Below are 15,551 nucleotides of genomic sequence, written 5' to 3'. Positions count from 1 at the left end.
TGGATGTCTTCAGCACCCACTGCTTCACCTTCCAGCCCCACTCAATCTGTCAGCATGGGCACAGCCCCCTGAAACCGGGGCTTGGCTGCACAGAAACCAGAGTGCAGGATACCAGCAGTACCCAGTTCCTCAGGCTACCTGTTCATGAGCACCCTCTGCTGGATATCACCAGGCTTTCTTCCATCCAGGCCAGCTTTGCTAGCACACTATCTTGGCCAAATCAGCAAGAAACTGAGGGTTGGAGGTAGGGGCCTGCCCTGAGCATTCCCAGGAAGGCCCCTGTATGTGGTCCCCCTGTATCCTGCTGCATTGCTCCCCATGAGGAGGGGAACCATATGGGCTCTGATTCTGCTGACTTTCCTGCTGGGCCACATGAGGGCCTGCAGAGCCCACCTACCTGCTGCAGTGCACATGGCGCATGATCATCATCTCAGATCTATGGTCAGAGAAGACGACGGCCACACTTGCCTCACATCAACCTGCAAGTGCTTAGAAGCTCTTGGTCACCTCCAACTCCAGCCATATTTACAGAAAGCTCTTGATGCAGAGATGCTTGAGAACATGAGGCTCTAATTCAGCATCCATCCCCAGGTATTCCAAAGGAAGGCACTACGCGTCCATGGGGCCAGCTTAACCAGCTGCAGATGGAAGGTTGTCCTGGAGCAGGAGGCCCAATACCTCCTGAAGCAGCTAGAATAATATCCATAAATCGTAAGACTTTTATCCATATAAATATCTAATCCTTTCTGAATTCTACTAAATTCTTGGTCTCAATTATTTACGTGCTGCAAGAAAAAGTAAGTTTCACCTATGTCAGATGTTTTGTTTCAATTGGAAACCTTGTACTACGTAAAAGTACACACAGGAATGCCTGGTTTACTTCTCTGTGCTTCTAGGTTTATATACTTCTGTCACGTTCCTTTTTATTACTCTTCACTCTAACTACAGATGCATAATCTTTTCAAGTCTCTCCACAGCGCTAAGCATTTTCATCACCTTTTTTTGCTAAGTATTTGTAGCAGAGTGACCGGAAACGAACACATCTGATATTTTATTTTTAAGAGCAGAGGCCAGGCCAGCAGAGAATCGCACATCTTCCACACAAAGGGAGCCAGCGGGTCCCCATGCGCAGCAGCTTTCTATAGTCACCTCAAGCGGCACCACAAAATTCACAACTGCTGGAGCGGTTCTGCACTCCAGCACCATGCCAGCCAACGTCAGCTGTGGTAACGCAGACGAAAAGGCATGAAAACCCATTCCCTGACAGAGAACAAAGTCTCCCACTCATTCCTTCAGAAAGTTAAAGGTACTCATTTCTGAGGGACTTGTGGGGTGGGCAGATACGTTCACGGCAGTTCTCCAAAGATAGCTCAGAAATAACCTGGGAGGATCCCAGATGAAGGCTGGGTGTCTTCTTACATCTGTCTGGTTTGGGAGATGGAGTGTAAACAGTGGCACATTAGCTTAGATTAATTACAGACTGCCGGTATTTTGCTTTCATGTAGCGAACTCCGGGAACATAACACCGCTGATAATTAAATAGCGCCTTCCATCAAAAGGCTCCCAACCACCCAGCAAACCGGCCAAGCTGTTACGGTAGGGCTGCTGGAGAGGGACACAGCAGCAGCTTAGAAGGACATGGGAACACAGAGCACCAGCTCAGGAAACAAAACATTTCTACCAAAATTACAGAAGGGAATTATTGTGCGTTTTACATCACGTTCTCCACAGCAAGACCTGGGAGGATTAACAGGAGTGCCAGGAGACCTCCAGCAGTCACACAGTTTTATATCCCCCCCAATAAGACCGTCTCTCCCATGCCACAACACCAAATTTTATTTTTTTACTCCTACAGCACTGGTTCAGTACTTTTTATGAGGGGAAATATTAAATAAAATTAATCTCCTACTCAGCCTTCTGCAGCCATGGGATTTCTCTGTGGCTTTGCTACAGAGTATGAATGAAGTCCTAGTTTTATTTAGGAGACAACAGCTTTCATCTAAACATGGATGACAATACACAGAATAGGAGATGGGTGCAAATAGAAAAGAGCTTGCAGCAGCAGGATTAACCTTCTGCCTTATCACATTCCCTCCTTCCCCACACGCATGCTGCTCCTCAGCCTTTTGGGATTTTGTGCTGGGGTCACCATCACAGCCCACCAGTGCAGTGTAGACACTGGGAGATGGATGAAAAGACCTGCACCCTGTTTCCCATACGCATCCCAGCAGAATTACCACCTCCCCTCTCCTAGCTCATTTCCTCTTCTGTCCCTGCTCTTCCCAGAGCCCAAGGCAGCTTTCCCCTTCTTCTTCCCACTCCTCACCCCTTGCACTCAATATCTGCAAACTAAGGGGAAGCTCATGGCCACTCCTGCTGGCACAGATGAATGAATTGCTGCTTTAAAGCCAGACCGCTCCCAAAAACCGCAGCCCCAACTTGTCAGCTGTTCTCTCAAAGGCACCAAAGGGTGAGAGCCATGAAGAAGGCAAAGAGCTGCCAGGATCTATTCACTGCTCTATATTCACTTGTTTGCAATGGGCAGGAGGGCTGGTGAGGAGCAGCAGGCCTAAGTTTATCCTCCCCACGGAGTCACCTGGTAGACCAAGACTCTGCAGTTCAGGAACATGAAATCTTTGACTTGTTGTTGTCTGGAGGATGTTTCTTGCCTAGAAGTCCCAGGCCATAAGGTATGGGGTAAGCACTAACACACCTGTCAAGAGGTATCCTGAGTGTTAGAAGGGGCAGGGAGAGGGGTTTGAGGAAGAAAGAATGAATAGAGCAAGCTGCCTACAAAAGCAGTGCTTACTTTTGAAGGGTTAATTACACATTATCATGGCTTAGTTAATGACCTGAGATGGACAGGTACCATCCACCTGGCACCTCCTCACCAAGTAAAGGTACCTTCTTGGCATGCAGCACACACAGGACTGCTTTCTGTGCTACTGCTAAGCAAAACCAAGCAAAATCCAACTCTGCTGTGCAGCAGATGGAACACATGGCATGGTCGTGCCTTCTACCCACCTCGGCTGAAAAACCCTCTGCCCCCAGCCCTGCCATCCCTAGAACAACATGGCAACCCACCACAGCAAAAGTGCCCACTTGAAGAAAGCATTGGAAAAACAGACGTACAAAGCTGTCAAACACCTACCAAAATATCTGCTAGGAATGTTCACTCACCTATCATCTTCCTAGGAATCACTAGGCAACCAAAAGAACAGGACAGACATAGAGTCTGTAACAAAAGCTGAAGTATTTCTATTTTCCCAACACTTTGCTGTTACAAAGAGGACAATCTACACCTGGCAGGCTCAGATGGTAATGACAATCATCTGCCCTCCCAGCTGCTTGCATTCTTAGTGCCAGGTGAAGCCCATGAAGAGAAGACAGATGTTGCTCCACCTTGTCGGCAGTCACAAAGACAGAGATCTCAGCCCTCATCCTCATATTTGAATCCTCCCAAATACACGTGAAGTATTTCATTGTGGTTGGTATGAAGTGCACATCAGGTGGTTCAGGGATTGTGGGTCAGGCTGCTGGTATGTCCAGTACTCTACACAAGTAGAATGTGATGGCTTTTGTCTGTAGTGTGGGCAGGTTTGCCTAGCACCATGAAACAGAAAGTAGGAGTTACTTCATTATCTCTGGACAAATGTTAAATCTTACTCTGACCAGTCTCCTTATCTCCTAGTTTAAAAAGACTGCCACAGACACAGGCATTCCTCTCACTCTAGAGAAGAAGAAAGAAAAACACATTCAGCAGCCAGAGATGTGACTGCTGTGTGTGAGACAGGTAGGCAGGAGCTGCTGGCTTGCTCTGGGCAGACAATGAGGGCTTCACCACCTATTTGTCAGGGTGAGTTCCCCAGGAGGCCCCAGGTCTGTGCTACCAGTGCAGCCTCCCTGGGCCTGGTGAGATAGAGACCCAGGCTAGCTCAGGTGCTGCACCTCAACATTTCCATGCTCTGGAAACGTGGAAGGAAAACAAGCCTCAAATCGTGGCTAGAAGCTGCAAATCTAAACCCTCCCTGGACACTAAGTTGTATATGTTCATGCATTTCTTAGAGGCATACCCTTCTGTCCCAGTATATCCAAAAGCCCAAGGATTGCAGTTGTCAGTGTGTGCCAGAGCTGGAGTTCCCCCTGATATATTTAGAGCGCTCAGAATCGCACCACCTCCTCTGCTCAGTAAGCCATGATACTTGAACATGATATATTTTTTTATTTACTTTTTAAGGTGTCCTATCCAAAGAAGCTCTTGGATCTTAAATCTGGGTGCTGAACAAGAAAGTGATGGTTCTCCAACGTTATTTTGTTGCCGCAGTTAGCTTGGTTTTTTTTTTATTATTATTATTTTAGAGAGAAGGTTTAATGTCTCAATTTTCAAGGACAAGCTCCTGATCGAGACTAAAATTCTAGGTGAGACAACTGCCCAAATGCATCTGACCCTAGGCTGAAAATAAAAGCTGGCTTCCCACCGTAGTTTCCAAGTAAACTCCACCAAATGACGCAGTGCCCCATACTGCATTTCACAGACACTGCAGATATATTTAGTGTAGGATGCCCCTCCCAAAGCGCAGCCTGGGGCATAACTGGCCAAGCCGAACCCAGACAGAAACATGGGAAAACGAACCCAGCAAACCATTCTCTGCACTGGTAGTGTGGCTTTTGTTTCTTTGCTTTGTTGAAACAAAACAAAACAAAACCGCCACCAATGAAAACAAAAGAACTTCATGAGAAGAGTTTTATTTTCAGGTCAGGCAGCAAACCCAGGAACCATAATTAGGTTCTGGAAATTAGAGGTTTAATTTATTAGTGTTGTCAAATGCCCTTTGTGTTTCCCTCCAAGCCCAAGAAGGGAACACAGAGGACACGTGCTTCTTGGGTGTGTTGCAAGAGGAAAGGGAGGCAGCAGTACACAAGCATCACAGAAGAATGAACACGCTGGGACTCCCCTTTCAGAGGTGTAAAGCCAAGGGGCCGCTGGCAGTACTAGCAATATTTAGGTGCATAAAGAAGCACACTGGCTGCTTTGGCAATGTATAAAAGTGCCTGAGGAAGATGGAATAATACATTATTGCAGATTAGAAATTAAACAAGAAATCAAGCCAAAACCTAACCACAAGGTTGCACAAACAGGAGAATCTAGACAATACCCTTATCCCACAGCTTTCCCTAACAAAGGTGATTCTTCTGTAAGCCTTTGGGAACCTTTTGTGTTGAAAGAGAAACCTTCCCTTCAGAGCAAGGCTAAGCAGAGTGCGATTCATTAGGCAGCCCTCAGTGCAAAGCACAAAGCAATTTCCCTTATTGTTTTCCTCATCCCCAGATGGGAGGAGGTTGGATGGGGCCAGGGAAGGTTCATGGCCATGAAAAGACTTTAATGTCTGAATGGTACCACAAGCACAGAGACAAAAAGATTTCTCAGAGCTGCACTGCTTCATTCTCCTGCAGCAATTTAGGAGGTTGAGCTGAGTAGCTGCCTCTCAGATTTCCCAATCTTTCTTCCTTTTCCCCTTCCTCTTCCCCTTTTCCCCTTTCTTCCCCTTCCCTTCTCACTCTCTCAGCCTCCTTTCCATGGCCTTCCTTCAACCAGCAAACGCCTAAACGCAGCTTTTTGCTCCCAGAACATCATCAGTGTCCCAGACCAGCCTACAAAGAAAGGAGACTATTATTTAAAGAGGTGCAGAAAGGAACTGGGATGTGATCTTAATCACTGACCCTGGGGTATCCTACAGCCCAGGACCACAATGTGCTGAGACATGAATAACTCTGCTCCTGCAGGGAAGGCTGGGCACTCTGGCCATACCTGACAACGATCCAAGAGTTAACCAGGTTTAGAAATCCTTTTGCACATCGGTGTCCTGTTTCACGGTCACACAACCACAGAGAGGAATAATAGCTTGCAGCATACAACTTGAGGAAACCTCTTTTTCTCCTCAGATTTTTGGAAAGCAGTACGATCTTTCTCTGATTTGAGATAAGCGATTGTTCACAAAAACTCCTGCAAATATTTCCTGTCCTGTAGACTGTTTCTGTACACACTGCTGAAAATCTGATACCTGAACACACCAGGCTAACCGACATGGCTTCTTATCCCTGACTCGATACAAATTTAGGATGCAAATATTTGAAGTGAAGATGTCAAAATGCAGGTCCCTCCATTTGCTACTGGTAGTTATGAGCTTTTCTGTTATTAAAATCCCTTGCTAGAATATTTACAAAGAGCACAGAAGCACGGAAGGGTCTTCAGTCGCAGTCAAACGCCACTCTAAATACTGACTGAAATTAGAAGAAAAGTTAAAACATTCACCTGGCTCATCATCCTTCCCGTGATGTAATGTTTGTAACAGGCCCGCCAAGGCAATCCACAGGGGAAGCTGCCGTGAGAACCACTCTTTTCCCCTTCAAGAACATGTCTCCTGCTCATTTAAACTAATTGATTTCACACACAGTTGTTTATGTGTGTGGCCTCCCTTGATTTCCTCAGCTCTCTTGGCTCCAAACAAAACAGCTTAGGGACGTAGATGGAGCCAGTTGCATTTTGGAAGAGTGGAGATAACACCTCAAAGCCAAACAGAAAAAGGCATTTCTTGGTTCAGAGACTTTCTCTGGATTACGCTTTGAGGCAACTTTACAAAAGCACGCTTCTGGGGAACACCATAAAACTGCTTCAGAGACAGCGTGCAGAGCCTGGAAAACATTCCCCACCATGGTGGAAAGGGGAACAAGTAACTTCGGAGCAGGAAGATAAATGGCAGCTTGCAGGATAGCAAACAACAGACAACCAAGTATCTGTCTCACGTTTCCAAATGTCCTGATGTCACATGAGAGCTTGTAGCTGTGCCAAGAGAGCATCGGAGTTCTGCTTTGTGCGTGGATTCTGCATCAGGAAGCCATGCAGCGGACTACCAAACACTGGTTAGAAAGGAAAATTTATCTTGGGCAAGAAATCTGGATATTAATTTGAAAACACAACACAGAGTAAGGAAGATTAACTGCCCTCAGCCTCTCCAGACCAGCCATGTGGACGCGCCGCAGATTCAATCTGCAGTGAATTACAAGTCATCGCACACAAAGTATTGGAGTAGCCAGCCAGCAAAACCAGTGGAAATATACTTTTGTGGATCTGGTCAGAGAATGGAATCTCTGTTCCCCAAGAAGGTCTGGGATTTCAGCATTTGCCTTCATCCCAAGGAAGGATGAAAGGTCAAAATATTATACTATTTCATGTCATGAACAATTCCAAATGTTTTTGATTTGAAAATGTGGAGGAAAAAAAACCAAGGTATTATTGATAGAAACAAAACACTCAACACAAAACACTGATGCAAAACAAGAGATTTCAGTATGTTGATCTGAAATTTAAACTCCTGTTTCAGGTTTCAACTTCAAATGACACTGAGTGGCAACTGGAAACAGAAATCATTAGGTTTTGAAACATCACTATGAAAAAACATGTTTTCCTTCTGAAAATTTCATTGTAGACCAAAGCATGTCTCCTAGTCAAAACCTATTATTTTACCAGCTCCATGTTTGTTCCTGTTTCCTGCTTGAGGAGAGAGCATGTGCTTCAAGGATATGGATGTCCCCAGTGTCAGTATGCCCACCGGGATACACGAGGAACCAGGTGTGGTTGTCCTCTGTGAGGAACTAGTAAGCCATCATCTACACTTACACATTAGACTCTGTCATATCCTACTCTGATACATTATAGAGCAATTACTGATTTCAACTTCAACGAAAGGGTCTGTAGTGTCAGATAAGCTGTGGACAAACAGAACCCCACTTTTACACACAGATGATGGGGAAGATCTGGAGACAGAACTAAATGCCTCACAGAGCAGCACTTCTTATTTAGCACACTTGATTACAGAACTCTTTCCCATGGTCTGCTTTGCAAAATCTTGGAAAGGACAAGGCAAATGGGACTGTGGAAACATTATATCACCTCTTAGCACTTGTTACTTATTTAATATTGATTCTTTACAGAAAGAAAACAACAACAACAACAAGTTCTGAACTGAAACTCTAGGAATCCTCAGCATTTCTGAAGATGTCTTTAAGCAAACGTAAAACCAACAGCAACCTCTGCCCTGTGCAGAAATAACCAGTGTTTTCTGAAGAACTGGGGACAACGAGAGAAAGCAGTATAGCACAAACACAGGGTTGTCACGTTCAACCAAAAAGGCACCTACGCCACTAATGTCTGGTTTTCCTGACAAATGGGACGAGGAGCATGAGAATGCAAGTCTGCACTGCATTAACACCACACAGCGAGTCGATCTATGGCACAGGACCTCAAGTTATAAGTCAGCAAACTGGTCTGAAAGAACAGCAGTACGTGCTGAGGTGCACTGAGAGAAAGCACTACCAAGGAAGAGTGGTAGGATCAAGTGATACATTTAACACTCTTGACACTGAAAGTCAAAGGCTCCTGCCCACTGCAGCACAGGAGATGAGGGGATAAGCAAAGCTCAGTGAGAAAGAGATTTCAATGACAACAGCGCTCAGCAGGGAAGTGACGTTTGCCTGAGATCCAAATGGGGACTGAATTTTGTGAAAGTGACTCCACAGCTTTCAACACCAGACCAAGCCTGCTCTGCTGACAGACGTTCTGGGCGACAGAGCAGGACTTGGGAACGGGTATTGCTTGGGGGCTCTTTCAGTCCCACAGGGAATCCTCCTCCTGGGCCTCCGTCACCCCTGCGCACTCCTCTTGCACAAAGGTTTGATGGATAATCCAAAGAGGGATTGGGACTCAGTGAAATCGACAGTTCTTTTACCAGGAGGAAAAATGGGTCTGCATAAATATGAAGCCTGTATAGGTGAGAGGCAAAGCACTTCATCCCTCCACACCGCGATGGTGAGCGGTACTCAGCCACCTTCCATCTGCTCAGTTTGGAGGTGATTGCATGAAGTGTGAGGTTCACCCGTACCAACCCGGATCTCACACAGGTTCACAGAAAGTGGCAAGGAACTGACAGAGCCTTATCTCTAATGTATTTAAAATACATCTCCTAATTTGGCTTTGACCATAAGCCAAAGTCAGGCTTCATTAAAAAAAAACTCTGTCTATTATGCTCAACTTCTAGCATCATCTAGCATAAGGCCTGGTCCAGACTACTATCAAGTTTACCCCACAAAATTTTGTTAGTTTGTGGAGTAAAAACAAAAACAAAAAAAACCCAAACCAAACATATGCCTCAGTTAACACCATTGTACTGCCATAGATCCCAGCAGGAGCTGTTGCTACTCCCATTCATGTTCCTGGAAGGTGTCACAAACAGGCAGGCAGTGCCAGTGCTGCTCTGCCATGGATGGGATTTATCAAGAGCAGTTGAGTGCAGACAGAGGCTGATGGGAATCAACCATTCCCTGTAGGCAAGTCTGACCTAATGGCACAATTTTCTTTGAAAACATGTAAGTTTTAGATGCCTAGTGAACAAAAAATGTGGTTGTTATGTGCAGTAGGTTCTTATGCTTTTGAGTGCCACTGTAGTCATGCAGACTGGTCGATCAACTAAGTGAGTTGTGCAGAAAACAACTGGCTCTCGAACCTTTCAGGATTGCACAGGCCCCTAGGAAAGCAGCAGAGATGCTGAAAGAGCCTGAGCAGACACAATAAAAAGTGCACATAAACAGCGCTGCGCTCACCGAGCTCACCCAGCTGAAAACTTTCTCACCATTAATAAAAAATTATTAGAAGTTCATTTTGTCCTTTGGCAAAACTCCCAAACAGCTTGTTAAGAATAGATGGAAATGGGGAATAGCTATAAAAACAGAGGAGAAATTGTGACAGGGAATTGGTTGTAATTCACACGAGCGCTAACTCGGCTCTACCTGCGTGGTGGGCCACGAAGCTCTGCAGGTGGAACAACAGCTGCAGTCGCACACAGGGCAGCAGATGTCAGTTGGAAATCTGGTTTGTGCATGTTCTGTGCTGGAGCAAGAAGTGACATCCTGGTTCAAAACCAGAGGTCTTTCCTACAGCATGCAGGGTAATGGGGCTACCTCATTAATATCTGCATCCCTTCAGTGCAGGACTGTAAAATTCCAGTTGTTTTTTTCTAGTACACGTGGCTGGGCAGAATCAACAGTGATGACAGCCACAGGGTACACAAAGCATCCCAGCTGTGACACAGAAATGATAACGGCAACATATTTACTGAACAAAACCCCAGCATTCTGCCACATCCAATATTTATGGTAATCACAGCAAGTCTGTACCGCAGAACATAATCGGGCAATCTCTAAACTGCTCTATCTGTAAAAAAAGGAGAAAAGGAACTTCATTTTCTTCTGCATGGTATCAGTTCTTTATGACTGCAGCCAACTCTGAAGTACTTAGGAACACCCCAGAGACTAATGAACCTGACAGCCACAAAATGATACTTTCTGAAAAATGTCCTATTAATGGCGTACTCGGGCTCACACGTTTTTCTCGTCATTCTTTGATGTGTAACAAAGCTCAGAAAGGTTTTAGCAGCTAAGCAAGGATACGCTCGGTTTATTTGCTTTACAACTGACTTGTACGTAACAGAGGTGCTACAGTTCGCCAGGACTCTGTGGAACAATGACACTGAAACAGCCAAGAGAACAACTGGAAGATAAATTTAGGGAGAGCTCTGAAGTATCAGTATTGGGATGACTGTTGTTAACCCTTTGCCCTTAATGATGTTTAAAAGAACTGCCTAAACACATGCTCTATCCAACAACTTCACAGTCTCCTTCATCTCTAAAGCTTAGAAAAAGTACACTCTGTTCTCCCCAAATCCTTCAAAATAAAACTACAAGTTAAGCTTTATATATAAAAAAAACTTTACATATAAATAGAAATATATCTCTATCTACCTACCTACCTATCTACCTATCTATCAAAGATACAATGCTGCTCTCCTTTTCCTAAGAGAAAAGCTATCAAACCCTTCAAGTTTTTTTATGACCTAATGAAAAACAAAAATTACATCCAAACCCTTTTTTCGAGCCCATGCATGCAACAGTGCCACAAATTCTCTGAGCACTCAAGCCCACTCAAGCAAGATTTACCCTATTGGAGCATCCCTGCTAGAGACCTACAGAATGCATTATTTTATCTGATTTCATTTTTCCTAATGCCATTCCAGCTCCTGAGACAGTCTTTCAAAACTGAGTCGTCATTTTGAGTAATCAATTCCAGACTGTTTAAGCCAGCCCAAGTGTCAGAATGAGCCGAACCCTGGAAAAAAAAAAAATAAAAAATCAAGACCTTTGACAGCACTTCAAGCTGGACGCCCCAAATCACCAGTCACTGCTGAAAACCTTGGCCTTCGATACCCTTCCTCAGAATACAAGGGCATTAAACAGAAGGCCACCGGCTTAGCTCAAAGAGTGACAGAGGAGGCCAGGATTCAAACCATCTCTCTCATGTGGTAGACCACAGCATTAACTACACGACAACCAGGCATGCCCAGAAAAGCAGAGATCAATTAAGGGTCTTTTGCAGGAATATGCAGGACACTACTGGTCTGATCCTGCCGTTTTTATGAAGATGAATAAGGCTGCCAGGTTGGGCCATATTTACTGTACCAGATTCTGAAACTCTACAGAAAGTTAATTCTGCCCAACCCAACAGAAATAGGAGTGCTTCCTCTCCTTGGCTTTGCCCTCTCGCCAGCTATTTAGAAGCCGAGGAACACATCGGTAAGCTCCCAAACAAACTGGGACCAGCGCCAGCCCAGGGAAGCTCAGTTCCATACAAAGCAAGTAAGGAAGACACATCCATCAGGAAGGACCTACAGAGCAACACCGAGTCCAGCAGGGCTTCAAGAGGCACAGACCCTTCAGAGACAGCCATGGAGCTCTTCAGCGTATTGGGAATCCCTCTGGGATTGATCACAGCCAGAATGAAAACAGCTGTAGGCTGTAAGGGGACAAAGGGAGATGTCCCAAAGCCCACTGCAACATACATAGCAAGAAAGAACATCTGGAGATGACAGAGACCCTCCAGCCTGAGAGCTCTGAGGTCCCTTTTTTGCACAGTCAGGCTTAAAAATAAAGCCAGAAGCAGGGAGGATGAGCTGCCCAGGACCTAGAAAGAACCAGCGCCTGCTGGAGAGAAGTACTGAGCAGCAAACCACGGGCCCGAAGCCGCCAGGAAACACTGCAGCAAGAGCCAGACCCGCAGCTCAGCCACAAGAGAGCAGGTTGGCTTTGGAGGGATGAAGCCAGCCAGGGAGTTAAATATAGACAGGTAAACAGAGCAAGGGGAAGAGACAGGGTTCACACAGCTCCTGCCGCCTACCTGGGGAGGGCACCCCAATAAATGTGCAGGGTGCAACCACAGGCAGAGGTGCCTCCATGTAGGCCACAGCAGAGCTGTGTCCCCCAGGGAGGTGTGCGTGGGCTGCAGTCCCATCAGCTGAGCTCTGACAGATGCGAGGCTGAGCGCAGTCAGAAGGTACCAGAGAAAATGCAAGGAGGCCACAGAGATGGTGTGGTGCCAGAGCCCTGCTGAGCAACCATGCTGAGGGAAAAGGGCGTGAAGGAAGAGGTTTGGTGATTGCTTGTGACACTTAATGAAAGAAGAAGGAGTTAAAGTCTTGCAAACTCAGCCAAATTTTAACTTGAGTCTTCCCGGCCCAGAGGACTCGAGGGGATACACAGCACTGCCTTCCTCCAGCTGTCTGCAGCCTCACTGCAAGTCATCAAACTCCACGGCGTGTTTCACAGCGTCCAAGGACAAGTGAAGGATCCCCACAGACGGGCAGGCTGCAGCGTACAGCGGTCTCGGCTTGCAAAGCGCTTCTGTGAAGAAAGGCTGCCTAATTACAAGGGACGTGAGAGCATCCCTACTTTGCGAGACAGCTGCACTGAGAAGCGGCAATCTGCTTTCAATGACCCTGCTGCTCTGCCTCCCTCACAGCAGAGAAAGATTTGTGTAAGCTTTGTCAATCCGCACACCAAGGCTCGAAGGGGCATGGATCGCATGGCCCGGTCCTGCCATGATTCTGTACGTATGTTTCCATCCAGCTATCTCTGCAGCCAGCTCCACCATTCATGAAATAAAGCATGCCTTCCAAACAGATACTCAGCTTTTATTTGAGGACTTTAAGAGCTAACGTTTCCTTTGGCTGTTTGTTCCGATGGCTCATCACCGGGCTGTCAAACATGTTGCCTAGTGCTAACGTGAATGCACATAGCCAAAACATCCATCCACACACTGCTGTGCACAGCTCTCTCCCTGAATCAAAAAGCTGTTCGAGTACCAGCTAATTCCTAGCCCTGAATGCACTCAGGTATCACACCAACCCACCTCCCAGTTTTCTCTCTGAAACTCTGCTTAGGTCCACATTCCTTAAATCTCCCATTAGAAGGGATTGTTTCCAGACCAGGAACAACTCCCGTGACTCCCCTCTGCACCACCTTCAATGTTAATGAAGGTGTATCCCTCTTCCAGCAAGCCAACATCCCTTCCTCTGTAAAAAAAGTGGAAGTACATCACGGACTGGGCAATCGTACGTGACAACATGCCTTGGCTATCCATGTCCTGATTTAAGAACTACTGTGCTTAAAAGTCTTTCTGAAACACTTCTTGTGTGTGTGTGTCCAATTAATTTTCAAATGATGAAATGGTTTTCACCAGGACTGTGATCAGCCATTAGGAAAAAAGTTTTTCTGAACAGAAACAATTTATATTCATTCAGCTGAGCAATAGTGCAGTTTTCAGAAAAGACTGGTTTCCCTGCAAGCCTCGAAACCCAAGCCCGACAACTTCGAAAGAAAAGACTTAAGATCTAAAGCAGTCTAGGAACACAGAGGCCTACTGGACTAGAAAAAGAACACTGAAGGTGATCCCACTGATCTGTTTGGGTTTCTAAATATCACAAAGTTTGATTGCCTGCTAAGCGCCCAAACTCCTGGAAACTTCAGTATACACAAATGTGAATTTTTCTTTAAAAAGCTGTTTTTTGGTCTTTGAAGAAAAAGTCTTGAAAAGACTTTTCGATGACTTACCACCTAAAAAAAAGTCAGAAAACAAAACTTTTTAGACTCAGCACTTCCAAGACTTCAATTTTTTCAGCAAATCTCATGAATTTTTGCAGATTGGAAGGGAAGGGACTGGGAGAGAAGACCCTCAGTGGTGGAAGCCAGCAGCAACAATTTCAGCTTCAGCATGCCCCGAAAGGAGGCCAGTAACACACAAGGACATTTTAGCTTTGCATACAATAGAGACTGGGCAAAGGACACAGCTGCCAAGAGGAGAGGTGAACCAATCCCCAAGTCACCGAATGAGCTGTGGGGAAACTCACTTCCAAAAGGAAGGAATCCCTTGCTGACGCTCCTAGACACGGAGCATGAGTGAGCGATGCAGCCTGAGAGCTCAGGAAATCCATGGCTGGGCCGTGGCCAGCTCTCCTGTCCAACTCTGCCTCCTACCCTCAGCTGGCAAGCAAACCTTTTGCTTTTCCCCTCATATACTTGGCTGATTTCACGAAAGAAGGAGGAAAAAAAAAAAAAAAAGAGTGCTTGGGCTAGCTTTGCTGCCACACATGGTGGCTTATTCCACGTTTTGGATGCGTGAAGAGAACTCCACATGAACTACTGCAGCACCCAAGTTTGTACAGATCCATGTGTCCATGGATGGGACACTGGTTTAAGAGGACTTTGTCCCTCCTGTGACCTTTGAGAAAGTCCTCAGCAGGAAAGAATGTTCAGTGTGTAGCAGTCAGGAGAGGAGATACTGGGGCAAAAGACAGCCCCTGTGCACCACTGAAGTGTGGCAGGGCACACTGTCAGAAACATGCACTTGAAGATGGATGTACACCAGTTACTGGCTACAAAGAAAATGAAGCAAGAACATAAATACTGCTTCATGTGCGAGCAAGAACACTGCTCTGTCACAAAAAGGAGACAAACGTGAGTAGGTAGGTGCAGATAGAAGAGCAAGGGTGATGGTGAACACTTCTGGAGAGTATTAGGAGGCAGGAAAAGGTTGCACAGGGAGCATGACAAGCATGCTCAACTGGTGGCAGAAGAAAAATGTGAAGAACATGGGGCAGCAAAGTGCGTCACAGCACACAAGGATATATTGGGGGAAGTTCTTTTGCCTGTACCATTATGAGAGAAGTACTGAACTACGATTCTCAGAAAAAGCAAGTTTCGTAGAACAGCGTGCTTGTTATGGGCACTATATATATGCTACGCTGGCACCCTGGTGCCATGACACCAGAAGCCCCATCGCTACTGGAGCGTGTTTCCAGGGCAAGAACACGACCTCCTGCGCTGCTGCCCGGGTCGAGGCCCGCTGCCGTATTGAGGGCACGAGGGCCACAACGGCAGCGTGGGCACGGGGCTCGCAGGAGGGCACGGGACCTCGTCGAGGAGGAACACCCCTTCTCCTCTGGGAGTACCGACCGCCTTACCGGGGTACACCTGCTTTGCCAGTCCCGCCCGTCGCATCACTGAGAAGCGGCCGGCCGGGGCCGGCCCGCCTCTCTCCCATCACCGCGGCCCCCGGCCCTTTCCCCCGACCCTCCGAGCCCGTGCCGAGGGGCGCCGAAGGTCCCCGC

The 15,551-nt window shown here is 46.4% G+C and overlaps 1 protein-coding gene across 1 annotated transcript in view; it reads left to right on the top strand.

Moving 5' to 3' along the window:
* Window positions 1-478: 478 nt before the first annotated feature.
* NINJ2 (ninjurin 2) overlaps window positions 479-15,551 on the top strand; it is a 512,961-nt gene continuing 497,888 nt past the window's right edge. The window contains exon 1 of the mRNA XM_048943157.1: window positions 479-485. The gene's annotated coding sequence lies outside the window, so the exon portion shown is untranslated. The remainder of the gene's footprint in view (window positions 486-15,551) is intronic.

This window comes from Lagopus muta, chromosome 1 (genome assembly GCF_023343835.1).
Source record: "Lagopus muta isolate bLagMut1 chromosome 1, bLagMut1 primary, whole genome shotgun sequence".
Taxonomy (NCBI): domain Eukaryota; kingdom Metazoa; phylum Chordata; class Aves; order Galliformes; family Phasianidae; genus Lagopus; species Lagopus muta.
This window is presented reverse-complemented; position numbering and strand designations above follow the sequence as displayed.